At 54.2% G+C, this 7,352-nt stretch overlaps 1 non-coding gene and 1 pseudogene across 1 annotated transcript in view; both read left to right on the top strand.

Annotated features, from left to right (window-relative positions):
• Positions 1–139, top strand: part of LOC143187837 (5.8S ribosomal RNA) — a 155-nt gene extending 16 nt beyond the window's left edge. Inside the window, exon 1 of the ribosomal RNA XR_013003323.1 lies at positions 1–139. This exon is cut by the window's left edge and continues 16 nt beyond it. This is a non-coding gene — a ribosomal RNA (5.8S ribosomal RNA).
• A 1,355-nt stretch (positions 140–1,494) lies between these two features.
• LOC143187836 (large subunit ribosomal RNA) lies at positions 1,495–5,369 on the top strand (annotated as a pseudogene).
• Positions 5,370–7,352: the final 1,983 nt, after the last annotated feature.

Here is a 7,352-nt window from a genome sequence, read left to right as displayed (position 1 = left end):
TCACTTGGCTCGTGGGTCGATGAAGAACGCAGCTAATTGCGCGTCAACGTGTGAACTGCAGGACACATGAACATCGACATTTCGAACGCACATTGCGGTCCACGGATACAATTCCTGGACCACGCCTGGCTGAGGGTCGTTCACGTAACCTTAAGACTGCTTACGTTGGCATCTCGGTGTCACGTACGAGCGATTGTTGGACCGTTCGTCGGCGTTTGCCGCGGTCGCACGAAAACAAGCGAGAATACGCTCTAGACGTCATGGAGGGAAGAAGGTTGTGTGTACGCGGCAGATGACTGGAGACATCGTCGTCATCGTCGTTGCTTTGTCGTTCCGGACTTGCGTGAGTGCTAATTTTCACACGGCGTCGTGAGTCGCTTAATTTGTCGACCGCCCGTGTGTGTATGTGCACCGCTCCGGACGCAAGCGCGCGGACGTACGATCATCGACCAGCCTCCGTGTCTCGCCAAATACCCTCGTGATTGTTAACAGACAGCGTTCGCTTTTCGTGCGAGTTTTCATCCGCGCTCCCGACGTAGTCTGAAATGATGCGTGTAAGAAAGAGGCGTGCGTAACCCGCAACGACACACAAGAGAGTTTGTCGTGAGACTACAGAGAAGGACAATGAAAGGGTGTGCGAGTGAGCATGAACACGAGATCGCGTATACCCCACCCGTGTAGTGTGGTGAAGAAATGTATGACGAGAAACAGAGCCCCAGGGATTCTAGAGGGATCGTCTTGTTGCAGGAACAACGCGAAAAGGAGGCACTCATTCGTCGAAACGATGAAGTTCCGGGATGCATCTTCCCCGGCCACGTTTCGGTCGAGTCGTTTGTGGCTCCGTGAATGTGTTGTGTTGTACTACAACTTGTTTCTGTATCCTGAATCCTCTTTGGCGAGGCTTACACAGCCGCCATATATATGACTCATCACATAGGGCTGACTTCTCTCCTAGAAGGAGGAGGTGGAAAGGTAGCAGCGTCCGGTCGCCCCATGTCTTCGCGTTAGTCGATCGCCGAGAGAGACCGCGCGTCAAGTCCGGTCGTCCAGTCCACGAAAGCTATACAAAAAGCAAGCGGACGGGCGTTAAACCATACCGGCAGTCGCCTGGCGAGAGTCTCTCTCCTTTAGATCGAATTAAACGAGACGCGAAGATGCTTTGGTGTGGCGCATTAAGGACGATGTGACTTACTTTCCGCTGATCACTTCTGGCGAATTACGAGGAGCTTCCTTACCTTTGGAAACGCTGCTGTTGCGTTACGACAACATATTCCGAAGGCACACGGCGAAGTTGGGACGACGCATCGAACATGATCTCAAGTCTCTCTCTCATTTCCCATTTCTCGTAACATTCGTTCACACACTCTGCCTGGTCCGCTTCTCTCGGTTGTGTGCCCCCGTTGTACGAGGATTACGCCACAGCTTCTTTCGTCATTTTTACACATATATAAAATATATCACTCTACGTGTGTGATATATTTAACACGTATACGACGACCTCAGAGTAGGCGAGATTACCCGCTGAATTTAAGCATATTACTAAGCGGAGGAAAAGAAACTAACAAGGATTTCCTTAGTAGCGGCGAGCGAACAGGAAAGAGCCCAGCACTGAATCCCGCGGTACTGCCGCAGGGAAATGTAGTGTTCGGGAGGATCCGTTTATCCCGTGACGTTGCATCGCGTCCAAGTCCATCTTGAATGGGGCCATTTACCCATAGAGGGTGCCAGGCCCGTAGCGACCGGTGCGCGTCTCGGGAGGGTCTCTCCTTAGAGTCGGGTTGCTTGAGAATGCAGCCCTAAGTGGGTGGTAAACTCCATCTAAGGCTAAATACAACCACGAGACCGATAGCGAACAAGTACCGTGAGGGAAAGTTGAAAAGAACTTTGAAGAGAGAGTTCAAGAGTACGTGAAACCGTTCAGGGGTAAACCTGAGAAACCCAAAAGTTCGAAAGGGGAGATTCATCGTCGACAAATGCTGGCTCCCGTTGGTGCGCGAAACCCCGAAAGGGGTGTCCGTCGCTTTTCCGCAAGGAGGGCGCACGGATGTTACGGCCAACGGCGAACGTTCCGGCTACGTAGACGTGCACTTCTCCCCTAGTAGGACGTCGCGACCCGTTGCGTGTCGGTCTACGGCCCGGGCGGTTAGACCGTTGCGTCGCCTTGTGCGTGCGCGACGGACCCTCGGTGACCCGACCGGCTGCGCGACGGTGTTCCCCCAGATGGTATCGGGCCGCAACCAGTCTTCTCATTCGAACGGTGCGTCAGGCCCGCCGCAAGCTCGGTCAGCTTTGTTTGCCCTGTGGTACGGACGTCTTTCCCGTTCACGGGCCTGGCCAGCTGTTAGCCGGCGGAGCCCTCGGACTGGCCAAGCTTTGAATTACCTGTCGGCGGCGCTATTGCTTTGGGTACTCTCAGGACCCGTCTTGAAACACGGACCAAGGAGCCTAACATGTGCGCGAGTCATTGGGATGAGTAAACCTAAAGGCGAAATGAAAGTGAAGGTCGTCCTTTGCGTCGGCCGAGGGAGGATGGGCGCTGCATAGTGCTCCGCACTCCCGGGGCGTCTCGTTCTCATTGCGAGAAGAGGCGCACCTAGAGCGTACACGTTGGTACCCGAAAGATGGTGAACTATGCCTGGTCAGGACGAAGTCAGGGGAAACCCTGATGGAGGTCCGTAGCGATTCTGACGTGCAAATCGATCGCTGGAACTAGGTATAGGGGCGAAAGACTAATCGAACCATCTAGTAGCTGGTTCCCTCCGAAGTTTCCCTCAGGATAGCTGGCACTCACTCCTCCGTTCCTTCGGGGACGCGTCGAGTCTCATCTGGTAAAGCGAATGATTAGAGGCCTTGGGGCCGAAACGACCTCAACCTATTCTCAAACTTTAAATGGGTGAGATCTCTGGCTTGCTTGGTTCATTGAAGCCACGAGATTTCGGATTAGAGTGCCAAGTGGGCCAATTTTGGTAAGCAGAACTGGCGCTGTGGGATGAACCAAACGCAGAGTTAAGGCGCCTAAGTCGACGTTTATGGGATACCATGAAAGGCGTTGGTTGCTTAAGACAGCAGGACGGTGGCCATGGAAGTCGGAATCCGCTAAGGAGTGTGTAACAACTCACCTGCCGAAGCAACTAGCCCTGAAAATGGATGGCGCTGAAGCGTCGCGCCTATACTCTGCCGTCAGCGGCAAGTGGGGAGGGACGGTGCCATTACTGGTGACCGTCCTCCATGAAGCCCTGACGAGTAGGAGGGTCGCGGCGGTGTGCGCAGAAGGGTCTGGGCGTGAGCCTGCCTGGAGCCGCCGTCGGTGCAGATCTTGGTGGTAGTAGCAAATACTCTAGCGAGACCCTGGAGGACTGACGTGGAGAAGGGTTTCGTGTGAACAGCCGTTGCACACGAGTCAGTCGATCCTAAGCCCTAAGAGAAATCCTATGCAAATGTGGTGTCCTAAAATCAATGTCTGCAAACATATTATTATACAAAGAGATAAATTGAAAGATAAGAAAAAAGAGACACACACACGTTGGGCGAAAGGGAATCCGGTTGCTATTCCGGAACCCGGCAGCGGAACCGTTTAACATCCGGGCCCTCATTGAGTGTTCGTCGGGGTAACCCAAAATGACCTGGAGAAGCCGTCGGGAGATCTGGGAAGAGTTTTCTTTTCTGTATAAGCGTTCGAGTTCCCTGGAAACTTCTAGCAAGGAGATAGGGTTCGGAACGCGAAGAGCACCGCAGTTGCTGCGGTGTCTGGATATTCCCCTCGGACCTTGAAAATCCAGGAGAGGGCCACGGGAGGTCTCGCGCCGGTTCGTACCCATATCCGCAGCAGGTCTCCAAGGTCAAGAGCCTCTAGTCGATAGATTAATGTAGGTAAGGGAAGTCGGCAAATTGGATCCGTAACTTCGGAATAAGGATTGGCTCTGAGGAGCGGGGCGTGTCGGGCTTGGTCGGGAAGCGGGTCTGGCTGACGTGCCGGGCCTGGGCGAGGTGAAGGGTCTTAGACTTCGGTCGACGTCCTGGGATCCGAACTCGGTCCCGTGCCTTGGCCTCCCGCGGATCTTCCTTGCTGCGAGGCTTCCGCGTCGGTTCAGCCGTCGCGTGTCGTTTCTTCGGCCGCCATTCAACGCTCGGCTCAGAACTGGCACGGACCAGGGGAATCCGACTGTCTAATTAAAACAAAGCATTGCGATGGCCCCCCCGGGTGTTGACGCAATGTGATTTCTGCCCAGTGCTCTGAATGTCAACGTGAAGAAATTCAAAAAAGCGCGGGTAAACGGCGGGAGTAACTATGACTCTCTTAAGCCCGTAGCCCGGTATTGGGCTACGCAACTACACCAGTCCGCTCTTGGCAACGGTCTCCGATATAGCACTGGTTCGACCAGCAGCTGGATTATGGATCCCCCACCTTTTTGGACTGGAAGAGACTACGTTCGAGCAATACAGCTCCGCATTGGTCTTTTGCCAACCGGCGGAGCCCCGTATATTAACACCGAATCTGCCCAGTGCAGAAACCCGACCTGTGCTGGGAGAAGGGAGACCTTATCCCACATTCTACAGTGGTGTCCCGTAACACACTTTCAACGTATCCAACGTCATGATCGCGTAACACAAGATTTGGCCTCCAATCTCAAAAATTCAGGATACAGTATTCACGATGCACCCAGAGTACACACAAGAGACAATAGATACATTCCGGATCTTTTGGTTATTGATAAGAATAACCAAACAGCTAGTGTCATAGAGACCACTGTGGTGTGGGAACACAACAGTAGCCTCCTCGAAGCCGCGCGTATCAAACGGGACAAGTATAGCCTGCCCGAAATTCTGGAGAACATCAAGTCCAAGTACCATCTTATGGAACAGCCACAAATACTGCCATTTGTGGTCGGCGCGAGGGGAGGATGGCCGTCTTCGAACGATGCCATCTGGCGAAAATATAACCTAAGCAGCTTCCTCCAAAGAACCATCGTATGTAATGTTCTGCGCTACGGATCCTCTATCCATCGATATTTCATGGCGCACACATGGCGCTCTAGGAAAAGGAACAAAATCAACTAAATTTAATTATTTTCTTTATTATATTCTATTATATCATAAAATTTACACTATTATTTTTGTTATTATTTTATTCCATTATCCCACTTACTGTATTTTATTTTTATTTTTTATTTTCTTAAGGAATCCCCTATTAGCCTACCAGCGGGCAACATCTCACTGGACTCCTTCGAATACTTAGACATTTATTTTCTCTTATAACGAAGTGTATCATAGCCAAATGCCTCGTCATCTAATTAGTGACGCGCATGAATGGATTAACGAGATTCCCTCTGTCCCTATCTACTGGCGGGAGCGGTAAAGATTCCCAATGTCGCTTGAGGTGTCGGGTTGGGCTTGCCCAAACTAGTATCCGAGACTCGGGAGGAGCCGCTGAACTCGTCCTCAAAGTGGTGGCTTGCGCCGAGAGGTGGTACCGATTTATCGGGCCCTCTCAGAAGCGTCCCCATCAATGCAGAACATGATCGTTGGGGTCGCACACTGTTGCAGCCTAAAATTGGCCGAGCCGCCTTGTGCGGCCGGGAACGCTGTGTAGTCGGAGGGGTTGGGTTCCCCCTCGGCTGCACAGCAATAATTCTCTTTGTGCACTTTGAACGATGAACATCGGGTCGTAGACCCATAGAATAGGTGTCAGCCTAAGTTGGCCGAGCCGCCTTGTGCGGCCGGGAACGCTGTGTAGTCGGAGGGGTTGGGTTCCCCCTCGGCTGCACAGCATTAGCTCTATTTGGGCATTTTGAGATCGGGTCTTGGACCCATAGAATAGGTGACAGCCTAAAAAATGGCCGAGCCGCCTTGTGCGGCCGGGAACGCTGTGTAGTCGGTGGGGTTTGGGTTCCCCCTCGGCTGCACAGCATTAGTTCTATTTGTGCACTGGAGAATTTTTAAGATCGGGTCATTGACCCTTACCATAGGTGCAAAAGCAATACGCCGCTGGAAACCCGGGTGTTGTAGTGTGCGCTGGGTTGCCCAAAGCAATACGCCGCGGGCACTTAGCTGGCTCCATCGGGGACGCTGTCCTCGCCCCCGGAAAGCAGTACGCTACCGGGGCTTGGACGCCAGGCCATCCGAGGATGGGCTCGTTGGCAGTATGAAGCGTACAGTCCTCAGACTGACACACAGCCTCTCATGCTGCAAACCGTTACGCGATCGAACCTCCAAGTGGTCCCGCTGGTCGGCTTACCCCTTTACGAAGGGCGCAAGAGCCAAGCAGATCGGTCAGTAGCGAAGCGGCTCAAAGGGCCTTGCGCTCAAGCGCCTAGCTCCATGCATTGTGTGAGTCCAGAAAAGGAGCGGGCTACGGACAGGGAGGTGTCTGTCCTTAATAAACGCCTCCCGCGTGTTTGCCGTGCGCGGCGACCCGTGTCGCTGGAAAAGGGGATCCTGGGCATTGAGGGGGCTCATCTCTGCGGGGATGACGCGCACCCAACACATGTCTTTGGCCTTCGCTTCAGCTAGACGGGCGGCTAGGCGAGAAAACAGCCCTGTGCCTAGTCAATCGGCTTGGAACGACCATACGTCTCGCACGAGTGGGTTCAGATGGGCGAGGAAGCAGGCCACGGGGGCGAACTAGTGAACCATCGGTTGTGGGGCTGTATGGGGAGCGAAACTCGTCAGCCGTGGCTGGCGGACTATATCCCGGGTGATGTCCTAACTCGGCTAGCCGAGTTCCATATGAGGGTCCGTGGAGGCTGGGACACGCATCGGGATGAATTGAACAAATTGATATGGAACATAAATTACCAAACCCACTACACGTTGGGGCGAAAATGGTTACCCGATCGGGTGCCAAGGACGCCCCTGGGGAAGCGACGGGTGCTGAGGCAACCCAAGCGACCCCTGAGAGATCGGCGACTGAGAAGGTGGAGCAGGGCGTCAATACGCCCGATCTGCCGACCCAGTCGTCGGAAGGCTGGAAGACGGCTGGCAAACCCAGCCGTAAGAAGGCCAAGAAGGGAGCCGCTCCGAGCACGAGCGACTCCCACGTTACCCCTGGCGCAGGACCGCCGGATGCCTCAAAGGCATCTGAGACTGCGGGCGCCGAGGGCCAAAGCGCCTTGCCTGCAAAGCCTTCCAAGAAGGCGAGCAGCAAGGCGTCGAAATCGGCGAAGGGGCCCGCTCCTAAGGGAGCGGTGCGTACCGAACCCGATACGGTGGCGGTGGTGAAGACGGAACCCCCGTCTTCTCCCGCCAAAGCGAAGGGCAAGCCGGCTGCTAAAGCCGTGCAAGCCGCGGGTACGGGAGGCGAGGCGAAAGCCGTCGCCTCCAAAAAGCCGCCTGTCGGGAAAGCGAAAGCTGGA

Source organism: Calliopsis andreniformis, unplaced genomic scaffold (genome assembly GCF_051401765.1).
Source record: "Calliopsis andreniformis isolate RMS-2024a unplaced genomic scaffold, iyCalAndr_principal scaffold0355, whole genome shotgun sequence".
Lineage (NCBI taxonomy): Eukaryota > Metazoa > Arthropoda > Insecta > Hymenoptera > Andrenidae > Calliopsis > Calliopsis andreniformis.
Note: the sequence above shows the minus strand (reverse complement) of the source record. Positions and strands in the feature narration are given on the sequence as shown.